Source organism: Branchiostoma lanceolatum, chromosome 11 (genome assembly GCF_035083965.1).
Source record: "Branchiostoma lanceolatum isolate klBraLanc5 chromosome 11, klBraLanc5.hap2, whole genome shotgun sequence".
NCBI lineage: Eukaryota > Metazoa > Chordata > Leptocardii > Amphioxiformes > Branchiostomatidae > Branchiostoma > Branchiostoma lanceolatum.
Window position 1 is genome coordinate 11,964,859 of NC_089732.1, and position 15,197 is coordinate 11,980,055.

Here is a 15,197-nt window from a genome sequence, read left to right on the forward strand (position 1 = left end):
TTGTTGGGCGTATTATATCCTCCTCAAAGACATAATAGACACCTTGAACTGAGAAATGTTCCCCAAGGAATCTATTACGTCAATACAGACAGATAACTCTTATTAAAGGTTCCTTCTCAAGTACTTATGAATTCAGTTTGAGTCCTTGCACGTTTCCGTTGGATTTACGGATTATTTTCTAAAATGAAAAATGTTGTTAGCTGAAGGTTTATTATGGATATAATCAATCAAGGATGCGTTGCGTTTAATAAACGTTTCTTCAAATACCTGCATCATGTGTTAACACCCAAATAACTAATATGAGTGACTTGTTAATTTGAGGGACTTATATTTGATAGAATAAAAGAACGTTCTGTCATTTTATGGCAAGTTTTGTAATGAAACAAAGACCTTGAATTCCTTTTTTTGTACTGTACGATGTCTTTTGCTCCGTCGAACGATACATTCCACCACGCTTTAAACTCATGGTACTTTTCCTTATTTTTTTTGGCGGGTACCTAATTTCGCAATAAATTCATAAAAGGCGAAATGAGGTTTTCTGGCAGTGTTTCAAGTTCACGGTTAGAAAATTCTTAAGTACTGTAGCGACACATGCGAAACGTATGTTCGCGGTTTCAGGAATAAAAAAAAAATCAAGTAAAACTACCGGGAACATTTTAAGATATACATTTTCCTGAAAATATTTTGAGTTGTTCGAAGTCAACGATCGGCACAGGCCCAATATGATTGGTACATCTTCGCTCGCTGGGGGCGGGCATGGTCGCTCCTGATAGCGCTGTGCTGACAAACCTTAATCCGATTTACAGATATTGCCTGGATGACGAACGATCATGGCGGATAAGGACGAAATTGTCTTCCTCGCAGATGTCTAATATTCCTTGAGGCACCTTAGTATCTGCTAGAGGCAGAAAACTAACACGTTATACGCGCGGTGACTTCATCTAATCATAGCGTGTTTACGTCATCGACTTTGTTAAGTCATTTAGACATGAAAATTGCAACACTTTTTTATAACCAAGACGGGGGCCGATTCAGACTATCGGCCACATTTGATCCGTTTCTGAGGTCACACTACCATTTAGATCACGTGACATACATAGACTTTGGGTCATTTCAACTGGAGAGGGAACAAAGAACTGATCAAAAGCTTGTAGGTAAGAGATTCACTAAGTCTACGAAAATAGTGTTTAGAATCTTCACAATGCTGATTTTTTTCCTTACATGTCCATGAACGAATATCAAAACAGCAATTTTTAGCTGAGGTGATCGCTATGTTTAAGTATGAAATAACAACTTCGGCACACCACGGAACGATCGATATAAAATATTCTTGTCATCTTGCAAAACGGTATGATGAGAAATATTGGCGCACCAACCCCATACCTATCGTGATTACTTTGGGCAAATGACAGTGATGGAACCCATTTTTCTCATCAAGCTCGCGTTATGACCGCCCCGGTACTCGCAAATTCTGCGCTTTAAAATCAATATTTTCTTACTTCCATTGGGTAAATCACCACCAAGGCCAACAGTCAATTTGTCCGTCGTGTTTTCCTCAAGGCGTTGGTCTTAATCGTCAGCCTCCCAAACTTAACTACCGCGTGACCAGGAATCACACAAAGTTTCACACATTCGAAAGTTGTATGTATGTAACTATGTATGTGTGTGTGTGTGTGTGTGTTTGTGTGTGTGTGTTTTTGAATACATTTGTATGTGTATGCATCTGTGTGTGTGTATGTGTGTGTGTGTGCGCGAGCGCGTGCGTGTGTATGTGTTTGTGTGAGTACGTGTGTATGTGTATGCGTGTATGTGTATGTATGTGCGTGCGTGCGCGCGCGTGCGTGCGTGTGCGTGTCACCAGATAGCACGGGTGTGTCTGTCTGATATGTGTGTATATAATAATATCTCCGTGTATATATGCATGCATGCTTGTTTGTTTGTTTGTGTGTTTGATACATTTTATGTGTGTGTATGTGTGTGTGTGTGTGTGTGCGTGCGTGTGTGTGTGTGTGTGTGTGTGTGTGTGTGTGTGTAGGTTTGTGTTCATGTAGGTGTTTATGTGTGTGACAGGGGGAGACAGTTAGAAAAAGACAGCCTTAAAACTTAATATTGCATGCCCGTGCCATTGTCTTGGCAAACATCCAATAAGTGTTCGTTTAAACTACGTAAATCCCCGAAAGATATTGCCTTGGAGACCAGATGTCGTCGTTTTACGTACATCACACGGTGTGATACACGCCAACGCACGCGGGCAGCATGTAATTCACTACGGGATAGAGCCGGCTTAGTACGACGTTTAGGCTTAGATCCAGGGAATGTTATTGGAATGGAGAAAGCTTGTACAAGGACATACAAAACAAACTTGGTGGAAATGGGTTTAAGATAATAGCAACGACGTCTAAAGTCATACAGGATAGTCAAGTGGCTGTCTCTCATCGCCATAAAAACATTTTGAAGAGGGATTGTTTGGATCATAAGCACATTTAACGTAATATTGAGTAGCCTTGCTTTTAAGAGCTTTTAATATGAAGCCGTATCTTTGAACTTATAGACCCCTGGAGCCTTGAACGTGGACATCTCGCGATGTCGACACGGGAAATAATGGTTCTTCTAATAGACCTCTAAAAGAAAAGTTATCCAGTTGGAAGAGTTCCCAGTATCGTGTAGAGATAATGAATACAATTCTTCAAAAAGCTTCTCATGTGTATTCGGCTTTATCTGTAAAGCACAGTCAGTTCAAAAAAGGTTAAGAAGACTCAGCTTGACCCAGTGCCAAATTTTCACTAAAGCTTTACCTACTTGACAAGCTTTCTGAACAGTCAGAGACTACTAAGCGTTTTGAAAGCCGGCTATCAACATTGTGTAAAGAGCTGGGAATCTCTAACGCAGGCTTGCCAAAACACTCTATAAGCTGCTTATCGCAATCCCCTCTGAATTGTCTGTATGCAGTTTGCGTTTGCCGTGTGATAAACTATGGAAATACCATTTGACGAGCGACTCATAGAATGTATTACCCTTTGTTTCTATCTCCAGCTCATAAAAGATAGTGCTCTACATGACTCAATGTGCGCAGTACTCAATGTGCGTAGTACTCAATGTGCGTAGTACTCAATGTGCGTAGTACTCCATGCTGCTTTGTTGGACGCTGAGGTAGCTTTAATGTGTCATATTCTTTTTTTTACCACGAATCGTTGAAGAAAAACGATAATTATATTCTTTACTTAAAGTGTGATATTCTTATTTCTGTGCGACAATGATCCAATCATACTACAACGATTCAGATTTCAAACATTAATAGAACACCATTGTCCCATTGCTACCGCGCACAATTTTAGCACCAATGGCCAAAAGCTTTATGATCATTTCAATTTTCATGCCATAAAAACCATGAAGGTGTTATAGCCGCCCAACGTTCTGGCGATTCCCCTAAAGGGCCATATCGCCCTTCTCGTTTGCATCAGCAATCTGAGTTTGCAATTCATGGAACATATCAGCACTAATGACATCACGACTGGACAAAGGTGGTACTGTGTATACTAAAGATCCTATTCAGGGGCAATATTAAGCCCTATATACGGTTACTCGCCTGTAGTGTGTGGCAAGATGCTTTGTGCTATACACGTATCTTGGCCTACTGATACACGTACTGTTACTCAAATCTGATGCCAAAAAAGTATCAATTTTTACGTCCAAGAAAAATGGGGGTTACAGTTTCGGTAGGAATGTTCGTGTGTGTCTGTGAGTCAACACGATAACTCGAGAAGGTCAAAATGGATTGTTTTGATATTTAATACGTATGTAGGTCTAAATGATTACATGTTGGTCCCCTGGCGGCTTATAATGGGATTGCAAAGAACTTCTGGCTAGGATAGCTCGTGCTCTTGACAAGCTTAAGTCAGGTTTTTTTGTGCGGTAGATAGCTCGTATGTTTGGGCGGGAGTTACATAAGTTTGAGCTTCATAGTGGCCTGTTCTGGAACTGCAGGGGCGTTTTTGTTTAACCTTTCCATAGATGATCAATGAGAACGGATTTTGTTACCAATATCAACAACAAGCTGTAACCTTGTTTTGAACAACCCTTATCAACACTGACCTGTTCCGCACTGAATCATAGGATAAGGCCGTAAACCTGCCACCAATGAGACTGCCAAACAACAGGGGTAAAATACGCGGCTGCAATCGGCCGTCTGGTACATACCTAAGTCCCAAGTCCTAGAACTCCGGACGACAGATTGAAGCATCAAGTGATTAATTTCCTTCGGTCGATCGTTTCATTATCGGGCGATATATTTCAAGGTACAGTCCGTGTGGATCTTGGATTATTGGTACATATACCATGAAGAACATATCATGGCAAGGTAGTAGTAATACATAGTGCCCTCTGGTTATAGTAGAGGTGTGGTGGTTTAGGTTATAATAGAGAAATTGGTGAAATAAATTTATATATATAGATATCGAGCAGTCGTTGAAGTGCAGTGTGGTTATCTCTTAACTTTTGATATCTGACCTCTGACCCTCAGTTGCGATTTTGAGTTGTTATTGTTTTGAATTATTTGAGTTGTTTGATTTATTACTCCTATCTTTGATTCCTATTTCATATTATATGATTGTGTAATTGATCAATGATGAAGTTTATGTTAATTAATTCCTTTTGTATTCTGATTTGTTATGATTTGTTATGTAATAGGGCTCCCTTGGAAATCAGTTACTTGTTAATGAAGGGACTACCCTAAAGATTGATAAATAGATAAATAAATAAATCTCGCCATCAGGAATGTATGTCCCGGAGTGTCATGGCCTGCATACTAATGAGGCAATAGTCTTGCTTGTTTTGTGTATCGGTCATCTCGAACCCGGTCAAGTGAGATGGATCGATATGTTTTACCCTAGACGGACCTCCCGGACATTTGTTAATGGGAAGTGGTAAATTGTCTTCACGGCCAGAAAAACAAGGACTCAATTTCGGCTTTTTTTCAAAGCTCGTTAGATTGTCGTTAAGTTCATTTCCTTATTGACGTTTTGCAGATTAATTATACCACTAGATTTACTCTTGAAAATACAGGATTGGGATAGATTACTGGACTGGCACGAATCAATGTGGATAATATAATGCAAAATATTATTGAAGGGTCCATTATGCAGTTAAAATGGAAATTATGAAACCCCGCAACTTTTGTAGGTGGTACATCCCATTGTTAGTCTTGATATTGAGTGGTGTCCCTGCGCACAGGCCAGTGCGCATGCGGGTTCCCATTAACGTGTATGTATCAGCGGGCACGTCTGGAGATCGAAAAACACATAATCTGTAATTAGAAGACTTTGAGGGGGAAAACCTGGGGCGAAACTGAGCTGGGTGATCGAACGAGGGGCCCAGGAGTGTCGGTAGAGAATGGCACAGTCGCCCTGGGGTGCTACTCCTCACCCGAAATGAGGTAGGAGGAAATAATTAGAATATTGATTATGGTCCTGCAGGTGCGAAAATACCACAAATCCTTCAATTACGTGCGGGCCTTCTGATTTGTCCGATGTATGAAATATTAAAGAGTTAGTGTAGAGCCGGCTAACGATTTTTTTTCCACTGCACGTCTCATATGAAGGGTAATTTCTAGGTACTCCTTGCCTTTTTTTCGTAGTTGTTGCCGGAGGTATTCATTAAGGATTGGTTGCTGGAGAAACCAATCAGAATCCCGGGGAGTTTAAGAGTGGGCTCTACCCGCCAGACCCCACGACGCGCCCGAAAAAACATCGTTTACCACGGGCTGATTAATAAATCGAAAGGCCCATTTTTGCATGCAAAACACTCGCTAAGCAGCTGGGGCGAAATCCCGTCTGCAGAGTTCAACATCACGGAGAAATTACCAGCCACATCAAGGCAAATTAAATATTGAAGTTCTTCCACGGGTAAGTTACGCGGCGGACTCATTACGTATTCCACGGACACGCCTGGCGACCCTCTGACAGACGCTACTGGGGGCGCCGTTAGCTCTTAGCTCTCCCGGCGCTACGAGGCACACAGTGGTAGTGCGGAGCTCCCCTCTCCTTAAACTCCTCTCTCACCAAGGGACCCATGCGTCAGCAACGGATTACCACAGAGCAGTTCCAGGGAGGCTTACATGCTAGCACGGTAAGTCTGTAATGATGGGGAGAGTAGTGGTGGCAGTCATATGGCAGTCAGTGGTTGGTCTATCGCAATGTGCCCCCCACTATAACAGCAGTCCCTCCCACCTGCCTCAGCTTGCTGCCGGCTTTGGTAAAAACGCAAATCCTCGGCGTGTGACCAGTGCTCGGCCTGGCGTTTGACCGGGATGTTAAATCGTAACGATAAAGGTGAGTGATGCCCACTACGAAAACCACACTTCTGGGCCCCCGGGGGCGATTTCAAACTACCTCGTTGAATTGGCGAGAAACAGCAAAGCCGGATGTCTGACTAATACGACACTTACGAAAATACCTTTCGCGAGCGTTTTGCGCAAATGGAAGCGATGTTCTCCTCGGATTGATCGCTCTTACGTGCACTTGAACAGGATTTCACAACTTGTTCAAACCCGATAAGGGAAAACGGCTCTTAGCTCAGGCGTTTGATTCCGCTAGCGCTATCTCAGTCCTCGCACCATGCCCCCAATTACAGGGAAATAGTTATTTAAATCTTCCCCTGGTTCCAGAGGCTACACCGGCGGGGGTGCGTAGGTTTGGTTATCGATCGTGGGTAACTCCGATTTTTTTGTAGGTATGTCAGTTGAATTGATGAGCAGATCTGATGCTGTAGCCTGTGCGTACTGTGCAGTACACTATGGCGGCGCTACAGCACCGTTCTGCGTTCAGCATAACCATTAGCAACGACCTAAATCCATCCACATCTGTAGAAGCTATCCAGAACATGTTTTGACAACAACGGCAGGAAATAGCAGACATTGTCGCACGATGTTGTAGAACGAAATTACTATCATAAAGATATCATATCATCGCGCTCTCGTTATAATACAATCATAGAAAAATTGGGCAAATGATACTTCTGAAATCAGTTTCAGGATACATGTTCTGCTTCTACGGATGGTACTAGTAACTGGTCTATTGTAGCTTCCGCTGAAGAAAGGGATTGTTGGTTCCTTTGTTGTGCTATTGACGGATACGCACACCCTCCCTGGGTTAAGGACAACGTCAGAGCGTAATTGGCGGAGTAGACTTCAGTACAGAGAGCGAGCTCGCTCAATCATTAATAAACTCCTTCTATATAATGTCAGAAATCGATAGTCATAGCGAACGGCCGTAATGGAAGAACGGGGCGGGCGGACAGTGACAAATCTGCTGTGAGGCCCCGTCTCTTTTTCACGGGGTCGACTAGTCCTTGGGAGAGAAAGAGATTAAGGGAGCACCTGCAAACGCAGGTGTTTTACCGCCAAGCCTTTCGCTGGGTCCCCGAGTCACCGATGCCCATAGAAGATTTGCGTACTAGGTAGGTGAGCCGTTGAGACTGATCGCACCATACCGTATCTCTCTACCATCGGCTGTGCTGGTGTAGGGTCTGTAAGTCTGACGTGCGTTATCTCTCCGTGCTGTAGGCGGTGGGCTGACGGGTACAGGCGGGGGAGGTCGGCTCTAGCACCGAGGACTGACCAGACTGGAGGCGAGGAGTTATCATAGCAGCCAGGTTGGTAGCGTAGGTGTATTTTCACCTAGGTAAGCCGGATATACATGAAGAAAAAAAACACGTTTGGCTGTGTGCACGTTTTATGTATGTGGAATCTAGTTGACCATTGCTAGTATTTCTGTTATTATAGAAATTCTACTGGTTATTGCATTGGCGCTGCACATGTACATGTGGCACGGTAACTTCCAACATTGTCTTTAATCGTTTGAAAAATAATTTCTAATCTCCACCGTAAGCTACTGTACTGAAAAGGCTATACGAAGTGATTGATAATATTTCGTGTGGAGAATGTATAAGCTCCCTCCCCCTTTTCCTTGACCCAACATTCCTTAATATATTTAATGTAGCCAGTTAGCTATTGCCACAACAATTCACAGTGTACCATAATTGTTGAAACTAAGCTAAATAGATCATATTTTGTGCAATATTAGAGTTCAGGGGCTGGAATCAGTAACAAAATTGCCCTGGCGGTTTGCATGAATGCATAGCACCTGCTTAGCGCAAGAATTGCATATTGAGCTGTGCTACAATCAATCGGGAGAGCGAAAATAGTAGACCTTACATCCTCCCCTTCAATGTAGACTTCAGTGGAGTGCGTCTAGGTGGCTGTATAGTGACAACGTAATTATGTTTGTTATCTATATCGAATTACTTCATTTGATAAATGTTAAAATTGAAATTGGGATTGTCATAAGTAGAAATACATGATACTGATTCCGGATATATCACTTCTTGAGGGTTCTACACAGGTTGATATCTTCGATTCAAGACAGTTTATACTGTCCAAAGAAAAAACAAATTTTGATTACGAATATGGCAATATAGGGGCTTTTATTTCGTGACTTGTATGCGGTAATCTACATGAATTCTGGCATTGCATGCGCAGTCTGTACAGGTAAGACACTGCAAATTTTAGTGGCATGTGCAACACTACTTGACGGTGATCCCTGCTAATTCGTATAGCTTATACCACTGCGGTGTAATTTAGTGGTCTTGCTGTTAAGTTTGTTGACACAGAACCTTAAAGGTCTGGGTTCGAGTCCCTTGCAGGTTGTGAAAGGTATTCTATGCATATTTACTCCTCACTCTACTCGACCGAGTGCCTAGCCTCGGTTAAGGACGTCCTCTCAGGTGGGACGTATAGCCAGTAGTCCCGTGTTCAAGGAGAATCACAACCAGGGCACGTACGATAATGAGCCACCACATTTATCGAAAAAGGTAGGGGTCTATGCCAGTGTGGGTGTATCAAACCTATCATCCGTGAATAGTTTCATCAGGTTGGTAAGTCACTGAATAAAAAGACTCTTTTTACGCAACCATGAGGTTTATTCCACCGACGTTTCGGTGACTATCTGTCACCTTCTTCAAGGCAATTCTGACTGGTTCACATTGCCATATTGTCACTGAAACGTCGGTGGAATAAATCTCTTGGTTGTGTAAAAAGAGCCTTTTTATTCATCAAACCTATCAGTCTGGTCTTACGCAGCCTGTGCCTACTCTTGTGTGTTGCACCCAAAGGCGGTTAACAGGTTATGCGGAACGACCAAACTGCGTCATGAAGATATTTTCATATTTCCAGATACAAAATAAGCCCATCTCCTCAGATATGCCATCATCGCCTTTGTGATGTAACCGCCCCGCCGTTGTGACGACATGCCCGCAACGCGAGTTGTTAGCCCGAACTCAGGGTCAGCTGCCGACGGTAATGAAGGGCTTTTCAAACGTCGGGCTGCATAATGCAGAACCAGGGAGGCAATACGAGCCCGGTAATCTCGGCTATGCCTCTATGCCACTCCTCGTATTTCACCTGCAATATCGAGCGGGGAAGAGGGGGATCTTCTTCAATCACCACTGCATTAAGGCCCGATGTAGGTCCGTCCAGTGTGGCATCTTTAACAGGTCGAGAACGTCTTTCAAAACGCCTTTAGAATGTCTAAAAGGAATACAGCTACAGATAATAGCATGTCTTGGGTATCATGGTTACAAATCCACGTGTGGAAATGTTGAACCTAAGGTTGAAGGAGCGTCGACTGGTCGATGGGGTTGAGCCGTGTTGGAGGTCCAAACAAGCGGGTTGATAGACCTTTTATCGACCGTCCGAGTGGCTTATTGTCCACCTCTTGTGTGCAATAATGGCTTGTAGACCTGACATATACGCTTGTCCACCTACCCATGAACAGGCAAAGACCTGGGCCACTTCTTCCCATTACACATGCTTAGGGTTTAAGACTAATAGTAGTACATGTGTTAGCTCGACCCAGGAAAGAGGCTAGGTAGAAGGACCATACGATAATAGATGTTTGTTTGCAAAATCAAAGGCTTATTGCAGTAAAAGTAAAGTAATAGAGTACATACCACCAATATCTAATCCACTATGAGTTACTACGTTTACTGTTGTAGGGTTCGACTTCTTCCTTAAAGCGTACAGTTGCAGCGTTCTGCATCTAAGGTAATTGTCTTCCACATGTAGATGAGACTTCTGCTACTTAATTGGAAAGAATGGGGTCTCCAAGACCCTTGTAGTACTTAGGACTTAGGTCATCTTAAAGCTGCAGTCCAAATTATTTCTGACGGGCCTGAATTTTCATGTGCCCTTTAAAAAGCACAGAGGAGGCGCTAATAATTAAGTATACATACTAGTCAAAAGTGTAGATGGCAGTGAATAGTAATTGTCTGGGACAACAGCCAGGAAATACAGATCCCTGTCTCGCTTCTTGAATACCGCAGCGTTCTCTAAACTTTCAATGACGTCCCACTTACTCAATGTGTAGGATTAGTGCTGCGGCCCGGTACTGCGGACCGGTACTGTACCGTTAGAATTGATTAGGCACAGATCCAAAATACCGGATCATGAAGTACCGGTACTGTACCGATATAGATTTAGACCAAGTATGTGCTTAGTTTAATTTGTGACTTATCTCCTGATCTCATATGCAACACCAAACGTGACCAAAGTGATACCTTGGAACAGCGTACAATATAACTGATATGCAACAGATCATTCAGGCAGGCCGGCCCCCGGGGAGTTTTGATAGCAAGGCCAAAGGAGTTTGGCAGTAGGGAACCTAGTTATGTTCTTTAGATAAAGATACTGACAAATTGAAGACTGTTTATTTGTGTTTCTGTCATTAGTGAAGATGTTTAGAAGTAAAAATTTTGCTTTTTCAAATTGTTCAGGTACAAGTACAGGTACTAGGTCCGGACCTGTACCTGAACTTCTGTACCGGTACCTGTACCTGATGTTACATTTAGTACACAGCACTAGTAGGATTTATTCTAACTCTGAACCTTAAGGTCACCATTATGGGCCATTTGCTTCTCTGTAGAAGTTTCAGCTGTCTGCACTTGAGATACAAAGTGTAATTGTGCGCAGTTATTAGCTGTCAGTAAGTAAACGACAGTAAGCCCCGTCAGCGCTCTGCAGGCAATAGATCCTTCTTTAAGCACAACGCTTAATCCTAAGAATTTGCTTGACTACTCTTGTGACAAACGCTCCTGACTAATTCATGAATACTCAGTTCTGCTGACTGCAGTTCAGTTTGACACATTTTGATTAATCTCAGCATCTTGTTTGATCTACCAGAATTTGTTAAGCCTTCATAGCCCACGGCACACACACCTCTTGATTACATTTTAAGTCTGACTCTGAATAACAAATCGAGATATTTCAGTCTCAAGAAGAGTTATGCCTTTAAGCTTGTATCATATTCTACCACATTTTATGAAATAATTCAAATAAAACAATACAACAAAAAGAGAAAGAATAGAAATATGAACCCACTATGATACCTATGATATTACTGTCTGGCTCGCCCTTGTATTTCTAAATCTTATAAGCCTCGGATAGGGTTTCTGCTTACGTGCTTATTTGGCATTTGCAAGTTGGCAAGTTTGTGGTTAGTCAGTATTATGGTACGCCAAAAATAGTTACTCAAGCAACTGGATAAAATTTTGAAACAGCCAGACGTTTTAGATTGCATCCGCTACTTTTCGTCAGTGACTAAGGACAGATCTGGTAGAGCTAGGTTTTTATACCAAACCTCTGAACAGATATGTTAATGAAGTAAAGGCAATTTCGGATGTTAAGACCATATGTCCTTATCTTATTACCTGGATGTCTAACCTTCATCAGCAATATAACGGTACTCTCTTTGACTTAAGTTTGAATATTAATAATGTTAACATCAAGGTACAATCGTATCCAAACGAAGAGTATTTCCGCCCGTTTCCAATAGGGTTTGTGTTCTCTTCTTTAATCTCCTTGGTGCTTTCCAGACTCAATCAGTCAGTGATAAATTAACGTTCCTTCACGCTTGCCTGCTGGTGGTTTCACGGCAACTTATCGACACAGACAATCGAGATAATGCACTAATGGAATGTCTCGCTGACTTCCATTCGTTTTACTTCCATTGGCTAAACGTATAAATCTTTAGAAGGTCCAAAGATGGCAGGAAACAGAGACAACAAAGATTCTTGGTGTAGACTTCCCGTTGCCATTGTGTCTCTAGGGATGGCATACAAAGAGGATGCATATGTACACAGGAAACTATTATGCGTTAACAAGACGACATAAGAAGTTCGTTCAAGGGCGGAATATTTCAGTGGGCGGCTGAACATGTCTGGGCAACAAGTGAAGCTTGCATCACCAGCACTTTGATCATTAGAGCAAATCTTAAGTCGTTGCCTTAAAACATCTTTTATTCATCGGTACTTCGTAGATTATCAGCATTCTGGACCATAGATTCAGATAATTGATAATCTCCACAGATTGTATTGCTTTTGGCTTGTCTGTATTTGTTTGTATTTGTTTGTTTGCTTGTGTCTTTGTCTGTGTGTGTGTGTGTTTGTGTGTGTGTGTGTGTGTGTGTGTGTGTGTGTTTGTGTGTGTGTGTGTGTGTGTGTGTGTGTGTGTGTGAGTGCCTGTCTGTGTTTCCGGGTATTTGTGGTCAGCGTAAATGTAGACCCTCTGGACAGATGGCAATGGTATTTGGCTGTTGATGTCATATGGCTGTGAATAAAGAAATTTGCTATTCATCTCCTGGATATTGGGAGCACAATACGACCCCTTTGAAGATTCGTAGTAATGTAAAGGGCCGTTCCAAATTGTACGCATAATACAATCCGTATAAGTTGTTGCTCAGCCAATTGTGCGAAAGAAGTTGAAGAAAAAAGTTGTCTTTTGACACACCGTTGTGCAGCCTAGTCATTAAACAATTTTTTTTCGGCCGCAAACGTTCTCTAAAACAAAAAATGTAAATACACAACGCATATGGGCCCCAAGTCAAGTTTGCCTTGCTTTGATAGCGATCATTATCAGCCATCACGCGCACCGTCCTTCACCTTAGGGGTCCATCCGTGGGTGGTTAAAAGGAAAAGCCGTAGAGCTTTAAGTGTCTCCAAACTATCGATAAGAGTTTCAGTCAATATATACGAGTCTTTATCATACTCAACCCCGTGTTTTACTCCAGGCTATCCCAACACAAATCTATTATCAATTTGCAAAGTGGCTTTGCATTTAGACAGAACGATAAAGGTATATGCAACAGTTAATTTCAATTGGTAAAATACAGTACGATGATTTATACTGTTCTCTAACTAAAAACCAAAATGCTTTGAAGTCACCAGAAGGTTTGATAATGATTAATTTGCTGAGTGTTTCTTAGCTTTCTGACACATCTGCTCTGGACAGGTGAGTGTTATTCACATATGACGTCAGTAATATGTCAAAGGTTGTTGGAAGTCAATATCGCCCCCCGTCTCGGTTGATAGAGAGTTAATGCGTCCTGATGTAGATTGCCTTCTTTACTCTTTAAGGTATGAGAAAGTGAGACCAGATCATGTCCCATAGATATAAGGAATCTATCGAACGTGGTTATCAGTCTTTAGTGTTATCGCCGTTGAAACCTAAAACTATTGAATCGACGCAGCATGAAGTATATCTTTATTTATCAAAACAGAAATACCAACATGATTATCTCTTTATTTATCATAACAGAAATAAACAAACATAGACAAGATGACAGCGCCCTCAGGATGAATCGAACTTATATCAGCGGCGCCATCAAACAAGAAAAACAATTTAAACAAACATATTCTGATACATAAACTGCCAAATAAATCTATGCAAGCAAAACTCAATTTAGGGTCAAATTTTATTTTCTGTGAGCGCAAGTTCAAAACATGGATATGTATATCACCTAATTACTAATTATAAAGATATTTGTTACTAAGAGTTAATCGCAACTTGCGAGAAACACCATAATCTTTATCATCTACCGTCGATACCATGTGCACTATAAGAAGTAGATAAAGCGAAAATGTACCGAGGAAAATTGATTCATTACCTTATCTAAGAATAAATTCATTGCGAAACAGCGTGAAGATATTACTGAGAAGCATCCTCGTCAAATATTTATAATTATAAAGCTAACTCAGCACGTGCGCATCCATGGTTAATCTTCAGCATATATAATGATAATCCGTAAAAGAACGATGGGTAGAGCATGACGACAATGCTAATTTACCGAAGCCATCGCCGCACCCTCAAGCTAAAACTTCCATCACCGTCTTAAATAAAAAAGTGATAGTAGTAATATATATAGAGTGTATGGAGCATAATTCTCACCAACCAGTTGTCCCTTAAGGGGTTGTCGCTTTACATAGCCAAACTGGTAGCAGTTTTACATCTATAAAATAATTCAAATAAAAAAATACAACAATAAGGAAAAGAATAGAAAGATGAACTCATTATGATACTTACGACATTACTGTCTAACTACTGTACATAGCTAAACTGGTAGCAGTTTCAAAGTTGAGCTCTTGATTTCAACTGGTTGATAACCCGGTTCAAATCATGGGAAGGGCATCTCTGTTGGGGCTGCACCCGTCTGTCGGAAGGCACGCAAAATGGGGGCCCCGTGTTCTAGGATGTGCCTCGAGCACGTTAAGGTGGAAAGGTTAGCAATCCCTCACTGTAAAGATATACCCTGCTACAGAAACAGCAAGGAGACATGCTGACCTAACTGCCACTATGTACTACAAGGTGATTAAGAACAATTTGTCTCTTCAGTCGCTAAGGTCTGTTGTCTTGCGCCACTGGCAAGAAGGCAATGCGTCTAGTACAAGAGTGATAGTACAAGTATTCTACCTTAAGATTGCTTGCGCACACTAAAACACACAGACACAAAGGCACACATGTACGTTTTCGTATATTCATTCATTACAAAATCTAAAACAAATAGCTCCAAAATGGATACTTTTCTAGTCGTTTCAGCATTGATGCTATCATATTTCACACGCCGAAGAAGACGTAACTACACACAGTCAATGCCGTAGTCAATTACTTAAGGAACGACTGTTATGGTTAACCGTAAAGTGAATCTAATAAGAAATAGTGAAGAAAGATGTCTTCTTGAAGGGGATGTAATTGCAGAGCGGCAATCTTTATCCATGTATCCAATCTCCTTGTAATGAGCAGCTGTTAAATAGAAACCATGTTTTCTTTATTCTGACCTTCTGTTTCTTATCAAAGGCCTTTGTCAAATTCTAAA

General features: G+C 41.7%; 1 protein-coding gene across 7 annotated transcripts in view; it reads left to right on the plus strand.

Annotated features, from left to right (window-relative positions):
- The window catches only part of LOC136445451 (titin-like), a 113,427-nt gene that overhangs the window by 5,212 nt on the left and 93,018 nt on the right, over window positions 1-15,197 (plus strand). For 2 of the 7 annotated variants that reach the window (XM_066443494.1, XM_066443495.1), the window contains exons 1-2: window positions 5,736-6,123; window positions 7,559-7,647. The gene's annotated coding sequence lies outside the window, so the exon portion shown is untranslated. Of the gene's footprint in view, window positions 1-5,735; window positions 6,124-7,230; window positions 7,453-7,558; window positions 7,648-15,197 lie in introns of those variants that run through there. The other 5 variants (XM_066443491.1, XM_066443489.1, XM_066443488.1 and 2 more) reach the window with 4 other exon arrangements.